General features: G+C 55.4%; 1 protein-coding gene and 1 long non-coding RNA gene across 14 annotated transcripts in view; one reads left to right on the forward strand and one right to left on the reverse strand.

The window, feature by feature from the left end:
- Positions 1-4,638: 4,638 nt before the first annotated feature.
- LOC138065665 (uncharacterized) lies at positions 4,639-24,867 on the reverse strand. 6 transcript variants are annotated; one of them, XR_011138783.1, is made up of 5 exons: positions 18,521-24,867; positions 15,645-15,899; positions 14,758-14,992; positions 14,012-14,098; positions 4,639-13,629 (listed from the first exon to the last, which is right to left on the reverse strand). It is a non-coding gene; the product is annotated as an uncharacterized lncRNA (long non-coding RNA). The 6 variants fall into 6 exon arrangements; XR_011138782.1 differs by having other exon boundaries at positions 14,758-14,989; positions 18,521-24,866; XR_011138779.1 differs by having other exon boundaries at positions 14,758-14,989; positions 15,495-15,899; positions 18,521-24,865.
- P2RY2 (purinergic receptor P2Y2) overlaps positions 17,874-24,891 on the forward strand; it is a 42,058-nt gene continuing 35,040 nt past the window's right edge. For 7 of the 8 annotated variants that reach the window (XR_011138777.1, XR_011138776.1, XR_011138774.1 and 4 more), the window contains exon 1: positions 17,874-18,009. The gene's annotated coding sequence lies outside the window, so the exon portion shown is untranslated. Of the gene's footprint in view, positions 18,056-24,891 lie in introns of all 8 variants that reach the window. The other variant, XM_068930781.1, reaches the window with a different exon arrangement.

Consider the following 24,891-nt stretch of genomic DNA (forward strand, 5'->3'; position numbering starts at 1 on the left):
TCACACTTCTGCAGAGGGACCTACCTCAGAGTAGCTCTTCCTGCCTCTGTCGTACCATTAGTGGAGCTCTTTGGAGCTGGCGTAGCGTAATATGCCATAACGTGTAGAGATAATCACAGAACGGTTGAGGTTGGACAGGACTTCTGGAGACCATCTAGTCCAACCGCCCTGCTCAAGCCGGCTTAGCTAGAACCAGTTCTCCATGACCATGTCCAGCTGGGTTTTGAGTACCCCCAAAGATACTCCACAACCTCATTATTGTGTTTCCAGTGGCCTGCGTGGGAGGATAGACGTTGCTGCCCACTCAAGCAGTGAGCAGTGCGTTTGGAGTGAGAGGGTCAGGAGAAAGACATGGTTGATCCATGCACTTGGTTGCATGCTCCTGTCCCGCCAAGCAGAGGTGAGACTCTGCAGAAGAGTTTGCGCGAGTCTGGCACGTTCCTGGCTCTGGGGGCTGTGCTGGTAAATGGCTGCAGTCACTGCTGCGCCCAAACACATGAGGGCGCTCCAAAATATCAGCATTTGTAAGGATGTTGGGCCCGTCCAGCTCCATGGGGTTAACCTGGGAGCCTTAGACAGTTAACTTGAGCCTCTCAGGCTTTCTGCATGCTCTGGCACTCCCCAGCTGGGGGCGAATCACTCATTGGAGCTTGTTATAACCTGGTGCAAGCTGGAGAAACTTTGAAGTGGCTCTACAGGAGCCCAGGGGCTGAACCAGCCTCCTCCAGGTTGAACTCGGGTGGAATGGAGCGTCCTACAGCTGAGATTGCCGTGGGGGATGAAGGTCCAGCTGAGCAGTTAGCAAGGGCTGGAAGAGAGCCCGCACCCAGCCACAACCCTGCCACATCCTGCTCAGGCCTGTTCCACAGCGTTTGGGTGCAGGAGGCACTAGTAGACCCAGGCTGCTTTGTTCCTTGTGCTCAGCTGTTCTGGCCTCTCCCCATTCCTTGCTTGTAATGTTTACCATACCTGCCAGGTGGGACAGGGATTAATTTCCATGACAACGCATTGCCCAGAGTAAATATCTCCAAGCAGGGAGGCTTAGCAAGATTTTTTTTTTTTTCCCAAAGCATTGGCAACTTTCCTGCTCTTTTCCTGGGTGGGTGCTCATGACCAGACATGAACATAAGGCTCCATGGAGGCAGAAGGAATCTACTGCATGCAAGACCCGTCTGGAGGAAGTCAAAAGATTAGTCCTGAGTCCTGGTGTCGGACAGCACCGATGTTGTCTCCCATCATCTGAGTTCGTCTCAGAGTTGGAGAGCAGAAGTGAGGAAGCAAAGAGAGGACCCATGTGAGATGAGGACTACGCCCAGAGGTCTCAAGTGACAGCTTGCTGCCATTTTAGCCACCGATGGGACTGAATCTGCACGCCGTGGGGCTACCATGGTCTGAGCATCGTAGGTCTAGGAAAGAGCAGATGGAATCCAGCCCCACAAAGCACGACCCCACCAGTTCACACTTGAACACCCACTGGTCACTTTGGAATGCAAAGTTGTATTACATTATCAGCGTTTCAGGAGCACAAGATGGAAAGCCACTGATACTACAAGGGCAGGTGAGACCCAAGAAGAGTCTCAAGTTGGCAACCGTCCTGAGGCTCTGGACTATTTTGGCAGCAGGCATGGCCTCACGGGCTGCATCCTCAGGGCTTCCTTTCCCATCAGGGTTCATCTAGCATACAAAAGAGGCCAGGATAGCTTGGTGCTTTAGAACCATTTTACGTCCACCACCATCACTAGAAAAGCCCCCAGTTCTCTCCTACTGTGACTGAGCTTGTCCTCTTCCTCTCTGTTGACAAGCAGCACTATAGAGCTGGTGTTGAGTGGCACAGTGCTGCCCAAACCTCCTCCCCAGCCCAAATCTGCTCACGACCAGAGGTGTTCTGCAGAGGATGGAGGGTCCCTCCTTGGCCAGGGTGGTTTCTCCATGACAGCAATTCAGATGAACTGAGTCTGACCATGGATGTCCTTTTGTCTAAGCTGAAAACACAAGCAGTGACTTCCTGGGAGTCTATGCTCACACGCTTGCTTTGATCAGGCTCCCAGGGGTCTTGAGCACGAGAGACAGGCTCAGTCCAGTGGGATCACATTGCACCTGGGGTGTTGGACACCCAGAGATGGGTGCAGAGCTTTTGGGTGCAGCAGGACACAAGGCAGGCCACCTGCCAGATCCAGCCCCACAGATTCACCATCTCCAGGTGGAGTCCTAGGAACCCACATCTGTGTTCCACTAGGAGTTGTCACCATCACTTCTGTGGAGCTATGATGGGATCTGAAGTGTTGCTGTCACCTGCCTCCACTGGCTGTATCTGGGGACAGGAAAAGGCCGGATAGCAGGATTTTGTACAAAGTGGAGGAAGGCTACATTCATGCAGTAAGCTGCATGCACACCTTGCTTGGTCTCCAGGACAAAGCCAAGTGCTCCACGTGGAGCCACGTGGGCACTTTCTTTGTTGCTAGCTGCCGCGTGGAAGATTTCTCCGCAGCTCACACCCCCCATACTGATAGTCAACATCCCTCTGTAGACCCCCCAGACCATAGCCCTTGTCCCACCTCACGCACCGTCCTCCCTCAAAGAGCACATATAGAAAAGCAGTTTGCTTGCCCAGGGTGGATTCACAGACACTGGCACGGGAGGTTGTTGGTGCTGGGTGTGATGGGGAAATTCAAGAGATTTCGCTGGACACCCATGATTCCTCCCAGGGGTCCTAGCCAGAGTCCAGGGACAGGAGCGTTAGCAAGCCTCCAGCAGCCCCTTTCCTCCAGACTCTTTCAAGTGATGTGGACGTGGACATCCCACTGGGCAGCAGCATTGGTAAAGAGATCCCACCAAAAGGCCTGTTCAGGCTACTCAAGGTAGGGGCACACCTGCTGAGCTGCTCCTAAAAGCCAGTTGTTGAAGGTCGTCAGAAAGATGGCTTTCCAGAACTTAACACCAGAGGCCCATCCTGCCCAATTCACACTCATAAAGTTTTCTTCCTGATGGACCGTGTAGTTTCGTTGTGGCTCTAGGTATGGCACTATGCTGGGTTTCTGATACCTCAGAGGGGTTGATATAACCATGAGGAAATTATAGCAGCAAGGAAGTAGAGAACAGTAAAAAAAAAATAAAGGATGAAAGGAGAGACAAGAGCTTGATTATTCCTACTTGCCTGGCTTCGCTATGAGAGGAGACAGAAAGGATGAGGATGACTGCAAGGCAATGAGTGGTACTGAGAAGGCAGACTTGAAGATATGCTCAGGAACAGTGAAATTGGACCTTGGAGCTGCTCAGACAGGAGCAGTGTTTCACTCTTCACTGTGAGATCCTGCTCAGATGCTTCTGGGGGCTCAGCAGGCTCCAACAGGATTCATGAACTCGCAACAGACATAGGTTTGACCCCAGAAGCCCTTTCAGTGTTTGCCCAGCTCCCCTGGGCACGCTTTGAGTGTCTCCAGCTCGTGGAGATCTGCTGTTCAAGGAAGAGGCGGCCCATCTGATAAGAGGTGAGAAGAGAACACCAAGAGAACTCAACAACGCAGCCAAAGGAACAAGGGTTATTTAGGGATGGGGGCCCCTCTGCTGGCCGGAAAGGTTTCCCCAGCTGCAGACTCCCTGTGCAGTGACCATTAGCACTCTGACCTGCTTTACACATTTGCTTTCTCTCCCTGCAGTAACTAAACAGGGCTGGGGCAGAGATCCAAGCATGGTTCCTTGATCACCCAGCCTGTCTAATTGCTGGCACACTCCCTGGCATAGTTTTTGTTCATGCCAACTGACGATCTCCTTGGCAATCCTTCGGCATGTTTTGAGGGAGAGCAAGAAGTGATTATTCCGAATCACTTCAGATTCACTGGGAAAAAGAGCCCGACAGGGAGAACCTGACTCCCAGGAGATGCTGTATACCATAAGGCAGCTTGATCTTCAGGAAAGAGGAGACCCCTGTCCTCCATGCTGACCAGATCTCCATCAGTGGTGATGAGTGCTTAGGCAGAAATACACATGAAGATGATGAGAGGTCAACTGCTCTAGGAGGAGTCTGGCTCCAGAGCCGAGTAGTACAGCCGGCTGCTAACCTTGTTTAATGCTCTAACCTATTCCTTTAGGGAAAGGGAAAGCCTGCAAAGCCCCTATGGACTGAGGAGGACAAAAAGAATTGGCCACTTCACAGTAACGTGGGCAGAGCAGCAAGGAAGTTGTCAGCTTAAGCCCCAGCATGGCTGATGGCAGTGCACAAAGGGACCAGCAAACACTAGCCCTTGGCCCAGCGTTGCAGGCCAGGTAGGTGATCGAACCCTCCTCGCCCATCAGAAACAGTGATGGCAAAACCCACCTTGCAAGATCCCATCTCACCACCACCATATTGTCACAGCATGAAGCAATGGCTTCAGGTTCTTGGGCCCTAATCCAAACCTGGGATGGAAGAAAATTATTTATTGGCCGAACCAGGTTCAGTGCATGGATCCTGCGTGCTAGAGCTACCAGCCGTGGCAGCCCTGGCACAGGGCTGTCCCAGCTCCTGGAGCTGTCTTTCCTGTGGTGTGGGCTGAGCAACGTGTGCATTCCTGGTATAAATTCCTCTGCCTGGCCATGCATCACTGCCTAACTCTGCAGCCAGGGCTTCTCTCCCCATTTCTTGTTAATGTGTAACTTGAAACTCACTTGAGTGTGTTTCTGTGATTGCAACGTTATCTGTTCCTGGCTGAGTGCATCCCTGCCCCTTGGGCCATGGACATTTTTATCTACGGGTGGCTGTTAACGTGTGAAGGGCACTGGCTGGGGAGGGTTGAGCAGGCACGTCTGCTTGCTGGGGAAGGGTTTCCTGGATCCGTGTGTCTCTCCGGGACAGCTGTGGAAAAAGCTGCCTGCCTGGACAGAGTAAACAAGCTGGAGAGAAGTTCTGCAAAAAAGTGTCTGAGAGCAGTTTAGGGGATCAGGAGCCCAACAGGGGTCAATGCTGTCGTGCAGCTGTGAAAAGCCCACAATATGAGGGAAGTCCTTCTCCTCCCCATTTACTAGCTGCTTGCAAATACTTAATGGCCTACTGCAAAGGGAAAAGGAATACCTGGACTGCTTTCTGTGTCTGTGGCAGATCAAACAGTGAATAGGGGACCTACACTGGAGCAGAAGGGATTTAGGTTAGATGTAGGGAAATCTCTCTAAGTGAAAGGAGAGGGATGCCTTGAGTTGATTCCCTGGGAAGGATATGGCATCTCCATCACTGGATGCTTTTAACAGGAATGGTTTGGCTAGAGCTGGTCCCACTATGGAGCAGTAGGATGATGGAGATGCCCTCTTCATCCCCAGTTTTGACAACTCAAAATGCCAATTTCCTTGGGAAGAGATACTGGATCTATAGGGAGCATCCCCAAAGATGTCTGTATCAATGGGCCTTTGCTCATTTTTGGCCAAAATTGTCCCCTGTCTCAAGTGCTGGTGTCCAGCACAGGGGTAGCTGTGCATCCGCGAGCATCTCTGCACTCCAGATGGTCCCTGTACCTCCAGTGAGGACCATGGCAAAGCTCTTCTTTTCCCATCTGTGCCACTGTGCAGACCCGAGGATGGTGATGCACCTTGGACATGCTGCTGGGAGTCATGTTAGGGCCTCCAAAGCTTATGGAAAACCATGGACCTATGGTGGCATCAGCACAAAGGAATCTGCCCTGTCCAGACCCTATGCCATCAAACCTGCTCCCACCTTCGCAGCTCAGTGGGACAGTAGTGCAGCAATAATAGATGTGAGACGTTCTGGGAAGGGCTTTCATTTTGCATTGTCTCCAAGCTGTCTGGTGTGACATGAACAACAAGGGGCACAACCTTGGCTTCTTCTTGATGGACAACAACAAACTGAGTTTTGGACAGGGCTTTTTGCTCCCTGCAAAAAACTTGGCAATTATTATGGTGGGACTTGGCAATTATTATGGTGCGATCCCCATACTTCAGTCTTACAAAGTTCAGCCTCCACGAGCCTTGGGCGATGCTGCTCATTGTCTGCTCGTGTGGAGTATCACCATGGCTTCAGGCTGTCTCCCTGCTGAACTGCAGAGTGGAGGTGGCTCACAGGATGTGCCAGCACCTCGTTGCCACCCTCCCGTTGTCAAAGCACTGGTCTGTGCTGAGGGCTCACCTGGGCAGGAGCCATATCGGACTGCGGCCATCTGGGCTGGATGGGAATGGCACATTTCCAGTGTTCTCCATTTGGTGCTCACGCTGTCCATCGTGTCGCTGGTTATCAGCCCTGGCCATTCCTGCCACCCTGGCTGTGATATTTCTCCTGCCGCTCTCACCCACAGACATCTCCATTCATCCTTTGCTGAGACAAATCTCTCTGTTGCACATCTCTGCAGCTCCCCAGGGGAGCTCTGCCTCTTTCCCTGTAGCCACATGAAGCTGAAGGGAGGAAGAAGCCGTGTCCTGCTAAGAGATTAGCCCTTCTGACCCCCAGCGCCCCTTTGAAGCCCAGGAGAAGCTATGGGTCAGCCCAATGGGAGGTGTTTGCCTTAGGGCCTGGCTGCAGTGTTCAAAAGTTTTAAAAAGTGTATTAGCCCCAAATTCTGAGGCACTTTTCCTCAGGCCAGCAGAGAACGGCAGCATCTCTAAACCAGGGACTGAAGGTGAGTCTTGCGAGTCTCCTGCCTGCATTGTGGCCACAAGCCCAAACTTCCCTTCTCACACGTTTACTTTGTGCTTTGCCCACTGCCACCATCTTGACTGTTGAAGTGACAGTTTGACTGTGAGAATTTCTTCCTTATGATCACTTTTCACTTTCTGCTGCTTTCGGCCACAACGCTTCCGTGGCAAAACTCAGCAATGTTCACATCCCTTCCTCGTTTATTTTTGGAGGACTTCACTCTTTGACTCCTTTCCTTTTGTTTCGGTCTTTTCCATGAAGGGGTTTAGACACCAACATTGAATGTTATGGCCAGTGGCATAGAAATGAGGCCAGGCTGAGGTTTTACTTGCTTGGACAAGAGGCTGCAGCATTCTTTCAGGGAAGGATCCCATCATTTTTGGGTTCCTCCAAGGAAGAGCCCATCCTCGGTTCCAATAAGAGGAAGAAAACTGAGATGAAGCTCTTAAGAGGAACTATTGGGAGGAGACCAGAGACATGACTGCAGAAATACGAACTGGGGAATTGTGACCTTCATCATTGCTGACAGAAGCCAGCTCCAAAGGGAGCACCGGGAAGGGGGCAGGAGCAGGGGACATCAGGAGGTGGTAGATAGAGACCTTGGAGGTGTCCGTGCTCTGCTGAGGCTCAGGAGGAAGCAAAATTGGGTAAGGAACTGGCAATGTGGCAAGAGCAAAGTTCAGCATCTTTTATCCTGCTGCATAGGGGCCTGGGCATGGGCGTAATGCCAGAGCCTCAGCACCCGTGCAGAGAACTGAAACCGCCTGGTTTGCGGTGGGAATCAGCGGTAGTGGTTTAGCCCTGCAGTGAATGAATGGGGCAGGCAAACAGGCTCAGCTCTGCTCCTTCCTACTTTTCCCTCCTGCCTTGAGCTTTGTGAAATGATCTTGGTTGGAGGGCCAGTCTTGGAGATGTGCAGATGGGCGAAAACCCTAATATAAAAGCTTCTTTGGGCCCATGTGAGATAAAATAAAATGAATGGCTGTGAGATAAAATAAAATGAATGGCCCTGAGATTTTTGTTCTCATGAAACAGCACGCGCCAAGGAAAGAGGCTGCCACTCTAATTATCAGGTCCAATCACAGCTGCAACACTCTTAATGGTGGGTAATCTCCTCATTTGAATTTCCACATCTAAAGGTACAGGTATACGCAGTGGTGTGAGTTCGGCCTTTTCTGCTTAGCTGTTGAACATCAGAAGGCAGCACTACAGTCTCTACAAGTACTAATTTAAGCAATCATTTCTCATCAGCACAAAAGGCAGAATAGCTTCCAATCACTCTTCCAAAACTGAGTTCATTCAGCCACGGTAGCTAATTTCCCAACAGCTTCACCATGGCACTAAATATGCAAGGCGTGCCAGCTAAAAGGTTGCTGTTTTAATACATTACTCACCTATAACCAGACCCTACGTGGTAGAAAGACTTGCCGTGCTCCTGAGTGAGTTTCTTCTACCGGTCCAAGTGTGTTGCTCCCACTCTGCAAAAGATTTTTCTTCTGTGGGAATAGCTGATGGGCCACAGTGGCAAACAGCAAAATGCACTTACCAAGCCCACTCTTACACAATAGCTGCTCTGGAGAGCAATTTTTCATCTCTGAGTCATAGGGGAAATGAAACAGGAATTTATTTTGTTTTGAACTCCATGAAAAATCTAATCCATTTACTGTGGGCATTCACAGATGCAGACTGTACCTCTGGAAAGTCCCAGCATTTGGAGTTAGGCAGTAGCTAAAAACATTTGAGACATATAAACATATGGGTTATAAACATTAGCGAAGCTCAACTTTGTCACAGCCCTTCAGCATATAGCGAAAGGATGCGCATCTGGCAATGCATCACTTAAAAAAGCTTGGAAAAAAGTCCAGGTCTGCCTGGTGCAAGCAGATTTGCAGCACGGAGCGACACCTCTGAGCAGGACGCTGTCTACTGTGTGCTTGTCGGATGGCTTCAGTGCGTGCCCTTATTTCTGGTCTATGTAGGCACAGGGTGCCCTCGTGTCCCAGGTGAGGCAAATATGCCAGCAGAGGGTGGGAAGGAGAAGTTGCCTGGGGGTGAAGGCCACAGTGCCGGATGCAGGAGCAGAGGCAGGAGTGTCCTTGCCCTTCTCGGAGCATCTCCTTCCTGTTGCAAGAGCCTGGAAAGTCCCTGGGCCAACCTCGTTCAGGCTTTCCTATGCCCTAAAAGTGGAGGTAGGATTGGGAGCACAGCGGACCCCGCAGCCTCCCGTTCTCCTGTACAGGGGCCCCACATGAGCCCAGCATCCAAACCTGCCAGCATAGGGACGCAGTGTGAAGGCTGTCCTCTTGGAGTGCAGCTAAATCCATGCGAATATGTAAATACCGCACAGGCTTCAAGTGATGTCGACAGGAGGCAGGTTTGAGCCGTTGGTGTCTATCGGGAGGGTCGGGGCTGGGGGAATTGGGACATAGCCACCCCTAAAAGTGGTGTGACTTCATGAAATGCCAGCAAAGCAGAGAATATCACCTAATCTTAACCCTAACCTTAACTGGGGAGGGTCTGCAAAGCATTGCAGGCTCCCAAAACCCTCCCAAAGAGGAGCCATTTCCACCCAAGGAGGATTAATCATCATGTTCTTGGGTGGCGAATGGTTGGCTAAAGCTAAAAACCAACTGCAGACTCCTAGTGCCTTTTTCTCTCGTTTGCCTGATGACGAAACATGGTGAACTCTTTGGAAAGCAAATTAGGCATCTAGGAGAAGAGGGGAAATAAAGAGTTAACCTGGTTTCTGGCTGCCGGTCCCACAAACGCAATGTCCCATCACGACAGCACTTCTGAGACCTCTCGTGCATGCTCCAGGGAGGACTGGAGGACCAAGACACGCTTAACGGCTCCTTTAACAACCTGGGATGGAGCATGGTCTGAGCAAGTCTGTGAATGATGCCAGGTTGGGAAGAGCGGTTGATACCTCAGGAGGTTCAGTACGGGCTGACACAGGGTCCTGTTCCTGGGACACACCAACCTCGGCACTGGTGAAGCCACATCTGGGCACTGGGTCCAGTTTGGGGGTTCCCAGTGCCAGGCAGACAGTGATGGTAGCCCCGAGGAGGTCGGGGCTGGAGCCCAGGAGAGAGGAGAAGGCCAAGGAGGATCTTGTGGCTGATGCAGAGGAGCCGAACTCACCTCGGAGGTGCCCGGTGATGGGACAAGAGACAACAGCACAAGCTGGACCAGGGAAATTCCCATTAGACATGTTTTAGAGAAAAACATTTCTCCCTGAGGGTGGTCAAACCCTGGAAGAGGGCCTGGAGAGCAGGAGAATCTCTGTCCTTGGAGATATTCAAGCCTATCCTGGACACGACCCTGAACAGCCTGATCTAAGTTGTCCATGCTTTGAGCAGAGACCCCAGAGGTCCCTTCCAGCCTCAACTCCCAGGGCTTTTTGTTTGCTGCACAGAAAGCTGGACGATGTGTCATTTCCTCCATCTGGCAAGAAAACAACTTCCTCCTTAATCAGTGGGCTCTGAGGCCAACAAACTCACTGTTTGTCAGGTCCCTAAGGTCTTCTGGCAACCTGTCCTTCAGGAAACGCCCTCCACCTGCTCCAAGGAGCCCACCTTTCCGTAGGACCTGCCCTAGTGCTTCATGGAACAGGACGTGGCAGGATGCGGTGACCAAGAAGATGTAATCGCCAAGTGGCTCCATCCTCCCCACTCACCCAGGTGGTCCCCTGGGAGCCAAGGAAAAGACAGCAGTACTCGGCCAGGCTTAGCGCCTTGGTCCTGTTGCTTTCCTGTTGCTTTCGCCCCATGTCTTGGGTTGGTCCTAGAAAGTGGGAAGGAGTCCAGAAACCCGAAAGAGAGCTAGCAAAACATACTGATGTGCAAAATGAACCCCTGGCTGCCGTAAACCATCGGGAAATAGCGTGGTGATGTAAATAGCTAATGTAATTAAATTGTTTCGCTTTGTTCCACTGCCATGTTTTTGGCATAGGCTCTATGAAGCAGCATACTTACTCTGTATCCTCCTTTGAACAGCTGGGGAAACTGAGGCATGGACTTTTCCCGCAATGTGTAACCAACATGGCCAGGAAGCTTACTCAGATGCTGTGACGAGACTTAGGGCACTGGTGGCTGCCCAACCCTGGGCCAAAAACCCTCCTGCCAAGAAACCCTCCTGCCAAGCAACATCTCCACCTGTGACCATCTCCAGGTGCCATCTGCCCAGCTCCTGCTGAGCGTTGCCCTGTGGTAAAAGCAGCTCTCCATCCACTGGAGAAGGTCCCGGGCACCTGGGAGGAGGTCACCGCTCAGGGCAGAGCTCGTCTGCCCAATGCCGAGGACACTGGGCCTGCACCCTGGTCCCTTCATGCCTGTAGCATTGCCCAGCTGGGGTCTGGGGTCATTTTAGCAGCTCAGTTTTGGAGCAGAGATTCCCCAGATGCCCTGAAGCCAAGTCCTCGCCACTGCCAGGACAGCCTGCCCCAAGATTTGGGCTCAGCCCCAGGGCCGCAGGAAGCAGCAGGGAGTTGTAGTCCAAAATAGCTTCTCCGTTACACAGGGCAGGGCGCCTAAGAGTGAATTTGGAGGGCTCCCCATGAGCAGGAGGGCTTCCTCCTGCTGCAGGAAGGCGAGTGACTCACTCCTGCTGCAGCTGGGCAGCCCGGAGGCAAACCCTATCTAGTCGGAGATAAATGACTATCTGCTTCCTTTGCAAATACCTGCTCCTGCAAAGTATCTTCCTGGGTTTTTCTTCTGAGAAGATTTATTCGCTCTGAAAACCACAGAGCCCCCAGGCTCCTTGCTGTGGCTCCAAGCACATCCCGACACTTTGCCCTTGGCGGCCTGACGTAGCTGCCCTGAGCCTGACACATTAAAAAGTTGAACCCAGCTGGTCCCCACGGCTGAAGTCACCAGCCTAGGCTTTGTCCAGGCTGCAGGAAGGGTCTTCCTCGCTATCACAGGCTTTTTCTAACCAGGATGGTGGAGATCCTGGTCTGGTATTTCAATGTGCGCTGGTTTTAATATGAGCTACCAGCTTGAGACTACAGTTGGGGTTTTGTCCCAAGTCATGCCTGGGGTGTCCTGCAACCTGCTAACTGGTGAATTGCCCTCATTTATCCTCTGTTCACTTGTCTGGGCTAAGGTCCAGCTACACCACAGGGTGACCCATAGGGTGCTTTAGATGTGCCTCGGTCTCTGTCTGGGCTACACCACGATGGATGGAAAAAATCTTCAACGGGAGGAAAGCCATCATGCGTGCTTTGTGCACAGTCCATTTCTGAGCGTGAATCTGGTGCCACCCCAGATCTGTTCAACTCGCAGCCCGGAATAGGCCAGCTCAGCATCTCCTTTCTCATAAAGATCTGCCCAAGTTATTAAAAGAGAGACCAAACTATGACTTGCACCACACCAAGCTGTGTGCAGAGGGACCCTTTGGTGGCTAGATGTCTGAGCCAGGTACAGGTTCAAATTTAATAAAGCACAAGACGTTAGTATATTTGGGTTGGAAAAAGTGGTGTTAAACACCAGGACCATCTAGGCAGGAAGTCTCCCTGGCTCTGTCTCCAACTGAAAACCCTGATGCCTTTCTAACAGAGGTCAACCCAAGTGCTATCTCCTGTCTTTCGTGAGGGTGAAATTCAGGTGGAAGTCAAAAATTAGACCTGGTTATCTACGAGTGGCAGTGAAACTCCCTGGCACTCACCTGGTTTGACGTGGAGCTGCAGTGGGCCATGCCATGGTGCTGCTTCATCACTGCCCTGTGGACACGGGCAGGACCCCTTAGGCACAGTTTATCTTTTCTTTTAGAAACGATCTAGCTGCTACCCGTTTCATTAAACATTCAGTTATTCTCCACTCGTTTTTATCTTGGAAATCTGCTCCTTTGATTTCGGGACTGGTATGGCCAAAAAGCAGGTCTCATTTCTCCAACGATACCAGTTGGTGGAATAAATGCTATCGCCTAACAGAGCTTATTTTGCAAAACTGGACTTTCCAGTGCTGCTCAGCCAAGGGCAAGAGGCAGATTTACAAGAAAACAACCATTCTCCCCGCAGGAATTCACTCCTGCTTAGCTAAGCCTTGTTGATCGGATTTTCTTCCCGCGCGTTGAGGAGGCTGAACCTGCTCCTGGCCGGGGGATCTGCGGCGCTCGGAGCGCCCACCCAGCGCTTTCCCTCCGGATCGCTCCCCACCGACATCCAAAGACGAGGACACTCCATCCTCATCCCTGGAACGTGCCCTTTAAAAGCTGGGAGTGGTGGGAGAGTTATTTTAGAGGCGATGGCCAAGATCCAAATACAAAACGCCAGCCGGGCCCTAGATAAGAATATTGGCCTCCTGACAAGGACACGATTTGGGAGCGAGCCTGGGACGTCGCCTCCCTCCTGGGGGGGGGGGGTCGTTGCCCCCAAGGCAGAGCGGACAGGGATGGAAAAATGTCTCCTATCTAACCCCAGCTCCGGCTGGCTTTCGCCGGGGCCGGGACAGATGCTCTAAAACCGGAGGCTGCTGCAAAGCCGACGGCAAGGCACCTGCTAGAGGTTTAAGCAGTTACGCATGGATCGGAGCAAATCTCTTGGATTAAGATGGAAAAGTAACATCCCACCGTCCGGGGGCTGCACGTCCATCCGCCCTCCCGCCGCCGGGCCGTGTCAGTGCAGATCTCCCCGAGGAGCGAAAGGTTATTTTGGAGCAAGACGGGAAGGAAGCGAATTCAAAAGCCCCTTACTGAGAATAGCTATTTTTGGGGGGAAACAAAGGGATTGGAGGGTGGGACGCTGCGCGAGTCCCCGCGAGAGCAGGAAAACCGGCTCGGAGAGCTGCCGTAAAACGGCTTTTCCGCCACCGCTGATGGAAACTCGCTCCTCAGCATCTCTACCGATCACGTCTAGCTGTGTCCTTTGGGAGGAACAGATCCAAAAGAGGGATTTGGGGGTGGGAGGGCAACGGGGCTCCTGCCGCCCGGACGCCGATGGGCGAGCGAGGGAGCCGTGTCCCTGCTCCGCGGCCCGGCAGCGGGTCTTCAATCCAGCCCGGTCCGGCTCTTCGCCGTTTCTGCAAATACAGGAATGAGCTTTTTTCACGGCCACCTCCTCTCTATTTTGGGCTCGGCTCGTTGTGTCGGATGGGTTGTCTCGCGCCGCTATTTTTAGGGGGATTTGGTTTCAGGCCGGAGGCTTGAAGGCTGGCTGAGCACCCCTGCGCTGGCGCCGTGACGCTGGGCGGAAATCTCAGCATCTCCGTTCCTAAGAAAGCCGGAGGGTTGGGGGGGGGCACCCCAGCCTCCCGCCGAGCCGCGAGCATCCCCTGCGCCGGACCGCTTCCCGGGAGCGTGCGGCGGCGCAGGGAGCACCCGTCTCGCGCGGGCACCGAATTCCCACCCAATTCCCCCCGAAATGCGCGTGGCGGAGCCGTGCAGCCCCGCGGAAGCGTCTACCTGCCACCCAGGGAGAGAAATCCCCGCCGGGATGCGTAACCCGCTCCAGCAGATCAGGGCGGCCGGTGCAGGAAAAAAAAAAAAATGCTAAAAAAGAGAGAGAGGCTGTTACCCCCCCACACCCCGGCGTGAGACGGGGACCCCCGTGCCATCCGCTATCCCCCCGGCGCGGGCTCGGCCGCGGCGCGCGCTGCCCGTAACCGGCCCTGCCCTTGCCCGCAGCACACGTAGGCCTGGCTGACGGGTTAATTTTAACCCCCCTTTCCCGGCGCGCCGTGTTTATTTAAAACCTTGGCGAACCCGAGCTCGCCGGCCACAACGGGCCGCTTGTGCCCCGGGGCCGCGGCGGCCGCTTCTGCAGCCTGGGAGGTCGCCGGTGGAGACCGGGGTTTTACATGCCCTCCGTGGGGAGGAAGCAAAAATTGGGCTACCAAAAAGCCCCAGCTGCTGCTGAAGGGGGAAAAAAAAAAAAACCATACAAAAGCATAGCGGCAAAGACCTTTTTGCACCGCGACCCGGGGCCGCAGCTCTGAGGCTCGCAGCAGAGCAGCTCCCGGCTCGCATCTTCCCCAAACGCTGGAGCCTGGGAAATGCCTGGGAAACGCGCTCGAGGCTGCGGCCGGAAGCGCTCCCGCGGCTGCCGGCAGCCCCGTCCTTCCCGTCGCTGCCGTTCCCGTAACCCCGCGCGCGATCGCGTTCCTCCCCGCTAGACAACAGGGGAAATGTTTTCGGAGCATCTTAGAAACCTGTATCGCTGCCAAAGGCTGGAAAAACGGAGACGTTAAAAGCAACGAGGGGCCGGTTTCCAGCTCCGGCTCTCGGACGGGTAGCGTTCCCGGCACGGATGACCGCCGCTGGATAAATCATTCCTTTCTCTCCAGCTGGATTCGAAACCTCTTATTCGCGTGGTTGGAGCTGCTTTGGAAGAGGCCTGAGATGGCGAATGCAGATTTTGGGGTCCCCCTCCGGTTGGGTCACCTGCTAAAAACCTCCCGGGTCAAGAAGGATGGAAAAGCCCGAGGTGGGTTAAGCAGGACACGATGCGCAGGCGCGTGCACGAATAACCCCGCGGCCTCCCGTCTCTCTTCCACCTGGTCGAGTGGTGAAAAGGAGGAAAACGCAAAACTGGTGGAAGAAAAGGTTTTTCCCCGCAGCTGGTACAAACCAGGGGGGGAAACCGGGGCTGGCGGGAAGGTTGCTGGGGCGCTGATCCATCAGCTGGAAGCCCCCGCCGCGGCGCGAGCTCCACGGGCATCATTTCCCCGCGCGGTTCCCGCTCCGACCAAGGTTTTAGGAAAACATCTGCTCTCGGTTGTTGCAAACCCCTCGGTCAGCCCTGTCCGCGCTTAATCGCCCCTCGACGCGAAAAAGCCGCCCGCCTCTGTTTTTTAAGCCGTTTTGCTCTTCCCCCCCCGCCCCCAGCAAAGCTGCTCAGAGGATCAGAGGGGGAGAAGCCGCCGGCTTTAATCAAAGGCTTAATTACACTGGGTGCTTTGCCACCCTCCCGGCTGGTCCGAGGCCCATCCGAAGAGCTCTGCATCGCCCTGCCTCGGCGCAGAGCCCGTCCTGCCTCCCTTATCAGGCCCAAATAGCTGCGACATGATGTATTGTTTTCCCTCTGCAAACAAATTACATCAGAAGAAGGAAACAGGCAGTTTCGCGCTGGCACGGAGGTTCGTCGTCAGGCCTTCGGCAGCCCGTGCCAAGCGGCCAGAGCCTCCGCGAACGCCTCCTTAGCCGGCTGCCGCTTTGCGCTCGCGGATGACGATAGATGGTGGCCCAGCCGGTCCCCGGAGGAAAGGCGGCAGGTCTTACGGGCCTCTGGCGCATCCCCCTCGCCCCGTCATCTCTTCCCTGGACGTAAAGTCCGAACGCTGGGATGCTGGACCTGCAGGAGCCGAGGAGATGCAGCTCTGTCCCGGCGAGCCGAGCGGGCTCCCGCTGGCCAGGCTGCGTCCCAGGAAGCAAGGCGAGAGCATCGCCTTTGCATTAGGGAGCAGCACATCCCCTTTCCAAGCGTGGCATCTCTCAAGGGATGCCGTGGTACCCGCATCGCGAAGCTCTTCTCTAGCACGTGGTTTTCAGGAAAATGAGCAAGAGGGGCAGAAGTGAAGCCCAAATGGCCTGAAAGTCCTGTTATCATCTAACTTCTCATCCGGCCAGTCTGGAGGCATTTTTCCACCAGCGGAGCCACTTGCTCTGGCTCCGGTTCTGGTTCTACCCTCCTGGAGTCCTGGGACCCCCTTTCCTCCCCTTTCCACCACTGCGCCCCAGGATCTCGCCCCGGGCAAGGGGTTGGGGAGCTCTGCTCGGGGCACCCTGGGGTGCAGGGGGAGGGCGCCAGGGCCACCCTGGGTGTGCGGCTTCCTGGGGAGCTGGAGGCTACCGTGGCCCCACGGGGGTTGGATGTGACTGGGACCTGCCTCGGGGAGATGAGCAGATCCTGGTCCTGGCCCCGATCCTGGCCCTGATCCCAGCCCCGAAGGGGTCGGCACGTCCCAATCCCGGCCCCAGGGTGCAGGCAGGTCCTGGTCTGGACCCCAATCCTGGTCTCAGGGGGAGGGAGGGGGTGGTCTGGTCCTGATCCCAGCCGCGATCCAGCCCCAGTCCTGGCCCCGATCCTGGCCCCCAAGGAGGTGATCAGGTCCCGATCCCAGCCCCGGTCCTGGCCCCGATCCCAGCCCCGGTGGGGGCAGTCAGGTCCCAATCCCAGCTCTGATCCCAGCCGCAATCCCAGCCCCAGTCCTAGCCCCGATCCCGGCTCCGGTGGGGGCAGCCAGATCCCGATCCCAGTCCCAGATGGGGGAGGGGGACAGGTCCTAATCTCAACCCCGATCCCAACCCCAGTCCTGGCCCTGGTCCCAGCCCCCGTGGGGGTGATCAGGTCCCGATCCCAGCCCCGATCCCGGTCCCAGTCCTGGCCCCAATCTCAGCCCTGGTCCTGGCCCCGATCCCAGCCCCGGGGGGGAGCGGTCAGGTCTCGATCCCAATCCCGATCCCAGCCCCAATCCCAGTCCCGGTCCTGGCCCCCATGGGGGTGACCAGGTCCCGATCCCAGCCCCGATCCCGGCCCAGGTCCTGTCCTCGATCCCAGCCCTGATCCCGATCCCGGTCCTGGCCCTGATCCCATCCCTGGTCGTGCCCTCGATCCCATCCCCGGGGGGGTGGTCAGATCCCGATCCTAGCCCCGGGTGGAGGGGGGGGGGGCAGGTCCCAATCCCAACCCCGATCCCATCCCCAGTCCTGGCTTCGGTCCCAGCCCCCGTGGGGGTGATCAGGTCCCGATCCCAGCCCCGATCCCGATCCCGGTCCCGACCCCGATCCCAGCCCCGGGGGGAGCGGTCAGGTCTCGATCCCAACCCCGATCCCAGCCCCGATCCCATCCCCAGTCCCGACCCCAATCCCAGCCCCGGGGGGAGCGGTCAGGTCTCGATCCCAGCCCCGATCCCATCCCCGGTGCCGACCCCGATCCCAGCCCCGAGGGGGTGGTCAGGTCCCGATCCCGATCCTGACCCTGATCCCATCCCCGGTCCCAGCCCCGGAGGGGGGAAGGTCCCGATCCCGGTCCAGGTCCTGTGCCCGATCCCGGCCCCGGCCCCGGGGGTTGGGGGGTGGGAGGGAAGGTCCCGATCCCGGTCCAGGTCCTGGCCCCGATCCCATCCCCGGTCCCAGTGCCGGTCCTGGCGCCGGGGGGTGGGAGGGGGTGCAGATCCCAATCCCGGCCCCGACCGCGGGTGCCCGTCGGGGGCAGATCCCGGACCGAGATTTGGGGGGGGGGGGGTGAGGAGGGGGAGGAAGACGGTCCGCCCCGTGCCCGGAGGGGGCGGTGCGGCCGCACGCCCGGCCCCGACCCGCCTCCCGGCTCCCACGCGGCGAGACGGCGGCGGCCGCGGGCTGCGGTCCGGCCCGGCGAGGGGACCCGAGCCCCGGGCACGGCGCTGCCGCCGCCCGCCGCAACGGGGCCATCGGCTCGGCTCGGCCCGGATCGGCTCGGCACGGTGAGCGAGAGCGTGCGGCGGGGCGGGAGCGTGCGGCGGCCGCAGGGTAGGAGCGTGCAAAGCGGGGGGTGGCAGCGTGCAACACACACACACACACACACACACAGACATACACAATCCCCTCCAGAGCAGAGGTGCGAGACCCCCGGGCTGCTCCCCTGCACCCTTCGGACCCCCCGGCAGCGCCGCTTGCGTCCCCGCCGCATCCGGAGTCGGGCACTGCTGCCCGGGGGAAGCCAGTTAAACTCCGTTTCGCCCAGCTCAGGGATTGAACGGCGATGCCAAAAACTCCCCGAACCCTAAAAACCCACCCAAGCGACGGGGCGGTGGGAGCGCTTCGATCAAGCAAGCGCGGACCTGCTGCCGTGACCTCAGCCCGGCCTCCCTCTGCTCCTCTTTTTTCCCCCCGCATGGGTTGCTTGCTTGCTCCCTAATTCGCAACCCTTCCCCGGCCACGCAGCTTCGCTGGCGGCACTCAGCTGGCGGCTTATCCGTGATTTCCGGCACGCACCTCCGCCTCCCTCTTTCACTCCACCGTGCGTTCGCCACCTCTGGCGCGCTTCGCTTCGCACCAGCGAGACCCCCGTCTCCGAACCTGTTGAATCATTGCTTTGGCCACTAGCCCCGAAAAAGCCTCCGTTCCCAGGGAGCTGCGAGTGGGGCGGCGTTGCTGCAGCGGAGGTTTGCAGGGTCGAAGCATCTTCTTTCTCTCTCCGCTCCGGTTTTCTTATTGGGTTATTGCAAAACGCGTTTGGCACACTCCGAGTTCCTCTTCCTCCTTTGCGGGCACACAAAGAAAACCTTGTCCTTTGGCCGCCTTGCAGCGAGACGCAGGAGTAAACGGTCCCGCCGTTAGCTGCTCGCAGATCGCGCTCCGGTGTCCCGGCTCGCTCCTTCAGCGGCGCAACCGTCGCTTCCTCCGTTGCTCGCTAGCGGGCGGACGCAAAGTCCCGTTTCTCCTGTAAATGATGCAAAAAAGCAACGCAGCGCTCTTCTTCGTCCCCAGCAGGCCTAAGGGATCACGATGCCCTGGGTTTTTTTTGTTTTTGCATCCCCGCTGCTTCGGGGGGGTTGAGCCTCCCCTAATGCCGGCGTCGGGATCGACATACCAGGGTGTCCCGGTGCTGCAGCCAGGTTGGGGTGACCCGGAGGGGTTTTTGGTTTTCAGCTGCCGTTGAAAGCAAAGGCCAGGAGGGGAGATTGCTTCGGGTTCATGTAAATCAGAGCTGAGGAGTTTGGGGGTTTCTCGGGAGGAGCAAAGAGGAATTTCCGGAAAAAATCATTTGGGTCCAACTGCTACATGTCATCTGAGCTGAAATACAAATCACGAGATGAGATGATGAGATTTTTTTTTGCAGGTTATGCTATCTTTCATCCAAACTCCCCTTTCCAGCTTAGGTCGAGTTCTGACACCCTATTAAGCCAAAACTTCAAAAAATACTTTTCGCGGAGAAAACAAATTTGAAATATTCCACGTGTTTGCGTCTTTCCCAATATATTAGGGGGGATTGTTCCACCACGGTCGACTCAAATTCATTCCCGGCCGCTGCTTCCAAAACTCCTGTGACGCCTCGCTGCTTCGCAGAGGGCTTTTGGCCCCGGGGCTGTTTCTGATTGAGGGGCAGAAGGGGAAACTGAGGCACGGGGCCAAGGCGTTGGGTTGCCGGCGGGTCGAAACGAGCGTCGGGGTTTGCAGAGCCGGCGGGTGCCGGCCGAGGCAAGGACGCCGCGGCCCTGAGACGCGCAACGTAGCGCGGGTGAGCGGCCCTCGCGCCGCCTGCTCCCGGCCGGCCGGGGCCTCGCAGGGTCAGAAGTTTCTGGCTGTTTTCTTGTGGTTGCTGAGGATTTGAACCGTGCTCCCGGAGGAGGGAAAGCCGCGCCAGGTTATTCGCTTCCCAGCGTCTCGAGCGGTTCCTGATACGGAGCGAGGATTTTGATGAGTCCACGAAATGCCTACAGATTCCACGAAATGCCTGCGAATCGGGGCAGGGAAAACACCCACGCTCTGCTTCTGGCCATCGCGAAGGCGACGGGCAAGGAAACGCTGCAAAATGCAGCGCGGCGTTGACCTCCGGCACGAGACCAGGGGAGCTGTGTTTGCAATCAGTGCGGCCGGGGCTGCTCGCAGCTGCGCGGCTCCGCAGCCCTGCCAGAAAATGCATCCGCGCTAATTATTCCTGTTAAACCTCATCCAAGCCTAGTGAAAAGGCATTCATTCATCGCGGCGGCGATTTGGCTTTGCTTCAGTGATTTTGGTCCTGCTGCTGGCCTCCCCAGCACTAAATCGCCCGGAGACTGCTGGGAGGGCAGTGGCGGTCACTGCGAAAAGGGGGAAAAAAACAAGATTAAATCCCTTTGCTCAGTGATTTGATGCACAGCCCCATCTCCCCTCTGTCGCCTCGCCTTGGCCCTGGGTGCTACAAGTCCCTCGGGCGCCCCGTGACCTTGGTGCGTGCCCTCCTCCGCCAACAGCCCCCCCATTCCCTTATTTACTCATCCTCATTCAGATACTGTTACAGGAGTATTTTGGGATACCAGTGTCGCATGTATGTGCCGGGGGGAATATATACGTGAGCAAAAGTGATGGCGTACGGGACGTGGGATTGCAACGCAAACACAGCGCAGCCGCCGGGTGCCTCCTGCACCTTTCTCCTCCCGCACTGTGGTCGGAGGTACCTGTAGGTTGGTGCAGCTGGACAGGGTGCTGCGATGTCCCCACATTGTCTTCATTTCTTAGGTGAAGAGCTTTTTCCTGTTTTCCGGGAAAAGAAACAGGGCCCGTGGGATAAATGGGCTCTTCCAGCAGCCAGCCCAAAGCCAGGCTGCAAAGAGAGAGATGGAGTGAGCCAATTCGACCAGTGTAGCCAGGTTCATCTGGACCCAGCACGTGGTCCAAACTGGAGGAGTTGACCCGTAGAGGCGATGCCCTGAGCTTGGTGTGCCTGGGTGACCAGAGGGCGTATAAAAAGCTTTGTGCGGTCATCTGCATTCGGTGCAAGAGAAAAAAGCCATGGGAAGGACCTGATGGAAGCAGATGTGGCTGGTCCTCTCCGAATCATTGGGAGGCATTTGCTTTGAAAAATCTCAGAGGTGTTTTTCCTGCTTGCTTTCGTGGGGCAAAGAGTGCTGCTGCCTGCCTTTGCTTTCTCCCTCCTCCCTGTCCCTTCCTGCTCCCTCATTACAGCCGGGGCTCGATACATCACTGTAAAATCTGGCACGCTTGTCATCCTGCCCGTAGGTAGAGGAAAAAGCCACTATCAGCTTTTGCATTTCCCCTTGGCTGGCCGCGTCCTTTCCAGCTCACTCGCTGCAGATGTAAGGGGGTCGGGGGCGAGCAGGGTGGACTGCAACCACAGCCTTGGCAGACATGGAGGGTTTTGTCCCGGGAAAACTTTAGCATTTCTGAAAGAGAGAAAGAGAGCAGCACTGCAAGGACAAGGCAGCCTTGTGAGTGAGGGATTTGTCTCCATAATTATGCTGTCAAGCCAACCGGAAAGCCCCGTTTGCTCTTTTTCTCAAAGAAGGCGATGTGGATCTTGGCACATCCATGTCATGGGCTCTGTACAGCTTGAGGCAGCCTGTATTCCCCTAAATGCTGGAGGAGATTCCCTGTGTCGTCTTACAGATGGGTTTCAAATGAGTTGTCATGATCTGTAGTTGGCGTTGCAGGAGCTTGTCAGGAGAAAATAAGTCGTGGAAACAGGCTGGACACTGAAAGATGGGGGGTCCAGGGAAATATTAGGGGAGCGTTGCCTTTCAGCCGACTTTCAGTGTGGCAGATCCACTGATGCAAGCCAAAATGGCTCATAAAAGAAGCAACCCCCTCACAGCATGCCATAAGCCCCCAGCTGTAAGCTGAAGGGAGCCGGATGGGTGCCGAGGTTGGCATTGGTGGTGACAGAGTGGCCACCTAGCCCAGAGCCTCATCCAGGCATTTCACTAGGCTCTGGTCATTCCCCTACACCAGTTTCTCTAAAAATTGCCCTGAAAGGTCCCCTCTGGGCAAGGACATACCCTAACTCAAGTAAGGGTGAACACAGGAGCTTGGGCCTTGCAGCTGTTTTCAAAGGCTTGTGATGAAATGAGGAAGAACCACGGATGGGCTGGCAAGGAGAGGACTCTTGCCTGCTCCCAACGTTGGTAGGGGTGGAGAATGGCATCAGCAATAGCAATATCCCCACTTGGCTCCGAGGGCATCGGAGGCTCCCCACATGTGAGACTGAGGTTTCTGGAGCACCGTAGACCTTCCCTGGGCCTTTCTGAACATCTCTTGGATAGCCTGCTTCTTCATGGTGGCCTGTTGGACCGTTTCATCTGCTGCCAGGTCTGAGGGGAACCGTTGTGTCTTTGGCTCCAGATCTGCAAAGCTAAGAGTGAAGGGAGAAGCAGCAAGAAAGTGTTTTGATGTTTTGCTGAGCATTACTGGACATCTCCATCTGCAGAGGAAAAAATGTTTTGTGGAGGATGTTTGAGCGGGTGAGAAGAAAGAAGAACCAGGCATGAGAAAAAGCAGAACTTGCCAGGGCCAGGATGGTGCGGGATGCATCTCAGTTCCTTCTGTTGAGCACAGAGCGGTTTCCAAACGTATATTTGGATTTTTGCGGATGTTGCAGATTAGGCAGGGCACGAGTGTGTGGTTTCTGCCCACGTTCCTGAGACGCGCAAGCCTCAGCCAACGACTCTTGTGGTCAGCTTCCCGAATGCGTTCAACGGGACAAGCAAACGGAGGGAAATGGCAGTGGGGAGCGCTTCTGTGCCACGTCCATGGAGGCCAGGCAAGAACTGGCTCATCTGATCCACCCCTGGGAGCAAGAGGTTGGGGTTATCCCTGTGTGATGGTGGGTTGGAGGGATCGCTTCACCCCTTGTCCATCCAATATGAGTTGTCAGGGTGCTTTCTCTGCAGTGGGACTTCACTTCAGGCAGCGATCGTCCCAGTTGGTAACTTCTAGGAGCGCTGCGTTGCCTCCTTCTTGCCCAGGACATCCTGTTTCGCATAGTAGAGTGGTGCCACATTAGAGCTGTGCACTGTCACCTAAAGCCATGCAGGGATTTGGATGCTCAGGACACATACTAGGCTCAGTAAAATCATACGAGAGCACCTTGACCCAAATCCTTCGTCCCGCGGTTGCTTCCACTCACTGAGCTCCTGCAGTGGATTCGTCTCCCCATAGCCCCATTTCCCGCCAGCTCCCCTCCAGCTGCGCTAGCCTCACCACCCTCCTCCAAGCCCCTCCTGCCTCTGCCTTTGCACAAGGGGAGAAGAAAGCTGGGACTGTTTCAGGACTTTTTCCAAAGGGATCCTTTCAAAGGGACAGTTGTCATTAGCTGCGTGAGTCGTAGACATGGGGACAGTAGTCATTTCAGTCCGGTTCAGGCAGCTGGCCAGCAAGGCGAACTGGATTACCTCTCCCACCAGCGGGCCCTCGGGCTGCTCCATCCTCTGGGTTTAGCAAGAGGACCATGATGCACAGGACAGTTGGATTCTGCTTCCTCCCTGGTGTTTGAGTTCCCCTTTGATTCTTACCCAGCATTAGCAGGTAGGATTTTAATGAATTTGGCATCGTTCAACTCAGGGAAAACTGCTGGGCTGCATGAGGAAGCCTTGTGTCACCGGTTGTTTGCAGCTGGCTGTATGTTGGGGTTGCAACAGGGTGCTGCAGTGCAGGGCCGTGATGGGAATTGCTGCTCGCCACCCGGGACCAAACCAGCTCGTTTTGCAGAAAGCGAGGCAAATCCATTTTGTTTTGCAGCCTGGCCGATGGACTTGCTAAGCGATCGTGTGTCGGTTCGATCGTGGGCTGTCCCCGGCATACAAAAGGGCCCTTGTTCCTCCTAAAACAGTGCAGTGCCAGACTGTGCATGTCTGCAGTGACTGTTTCTAGCCTATTTTTCCAGTCTCAGCCAGTCGTTCCCGTGTATGAACTGGCCTTATGCAAGCATGGATGTACTTTCTGGTGGGGGTGATGCTGGCGAGGCAGTTCTCAAGGCCAGAGAACAGGACCAGCCAGATGGTCACCATCACTGCAACACAAGCAAAACCCTGCACTTTCCTTTCCATAGCCCCTTGGTATTAAAAAAAAACATCAGCAACAACAAACTAACTCTTTCCTCCTAAATCCACGTAGGGCGACTAAAGTGTGAAGGCAGAAGACATGCTCCCTTTTGCAAGGTTTTATTACAGGGGTCTCCAGATGATGTGGTGATGTCTGCTCTGCCAGAAGGACCTGGAGGACCTGTGAAATCACTGCCCTGCCAGTCATGGGACTGCTTTCTGAAGAACACAGTTCCCTTTTCTGCCCTTTCTGCCTGTGGTTTTGTAGGATGCACATTTCACAGTGCTCAGCTGTGTCTCTTCTCGTGGATGGTTGACCACAGGACGGACTGTACTTCCCGTTCTGTAGCTCAGGAGAACAGATTTGGTCCTGCCAGGAAAGGTGGTTTGGGGCACTGAACTAGGCTGCAGAAGGTCTGAGTTTGACACCCAGATATGGCCTGGATTTCTTGGTGACCTCTAGACCAGTTTAGTTCCTTCTCTGTGCTGCACATGTAAAATAAGGATAAATAAAACTCCCTTTATCTGCTAGAGCCTAAGTCTTACACACGAGGGACTACCTTGCTTGCTTAGACACCCAACACAACGAGGTCCTGACCTCAATGGGGACACGATGTGCTGGCACAAGATACGCCCGGCCGCTGCTAGAGTCATTGTCACGTGCAACATCGACAGGAGGAGAGGGAAAGTGTGCAAATATCATAGTAACAATGAAAATACTGGGCTGTGCAATGCATCACATTGCTGCAGCAGTGGGGTTTTCTCATCCGACCTCTTCCAGGGAATCTTCACCTCTGTGTTCTTACCACCTCTTTCCTTTTCCCCCAG

This window comes from Struthio camelus, chromosome 1, assembly GCF_040807025.1.
Source record: "Struthio camelus isolate bStrCam1 chromosome 1, bStrCam1.hap1, whole genome shotgun sequence".
NCBI classification, from domain to species: Eukaryota; Metazoa; Chordata; class Aves; order Struthioniformes; family Struthionidae; genus Struthio; species Struthio camelus.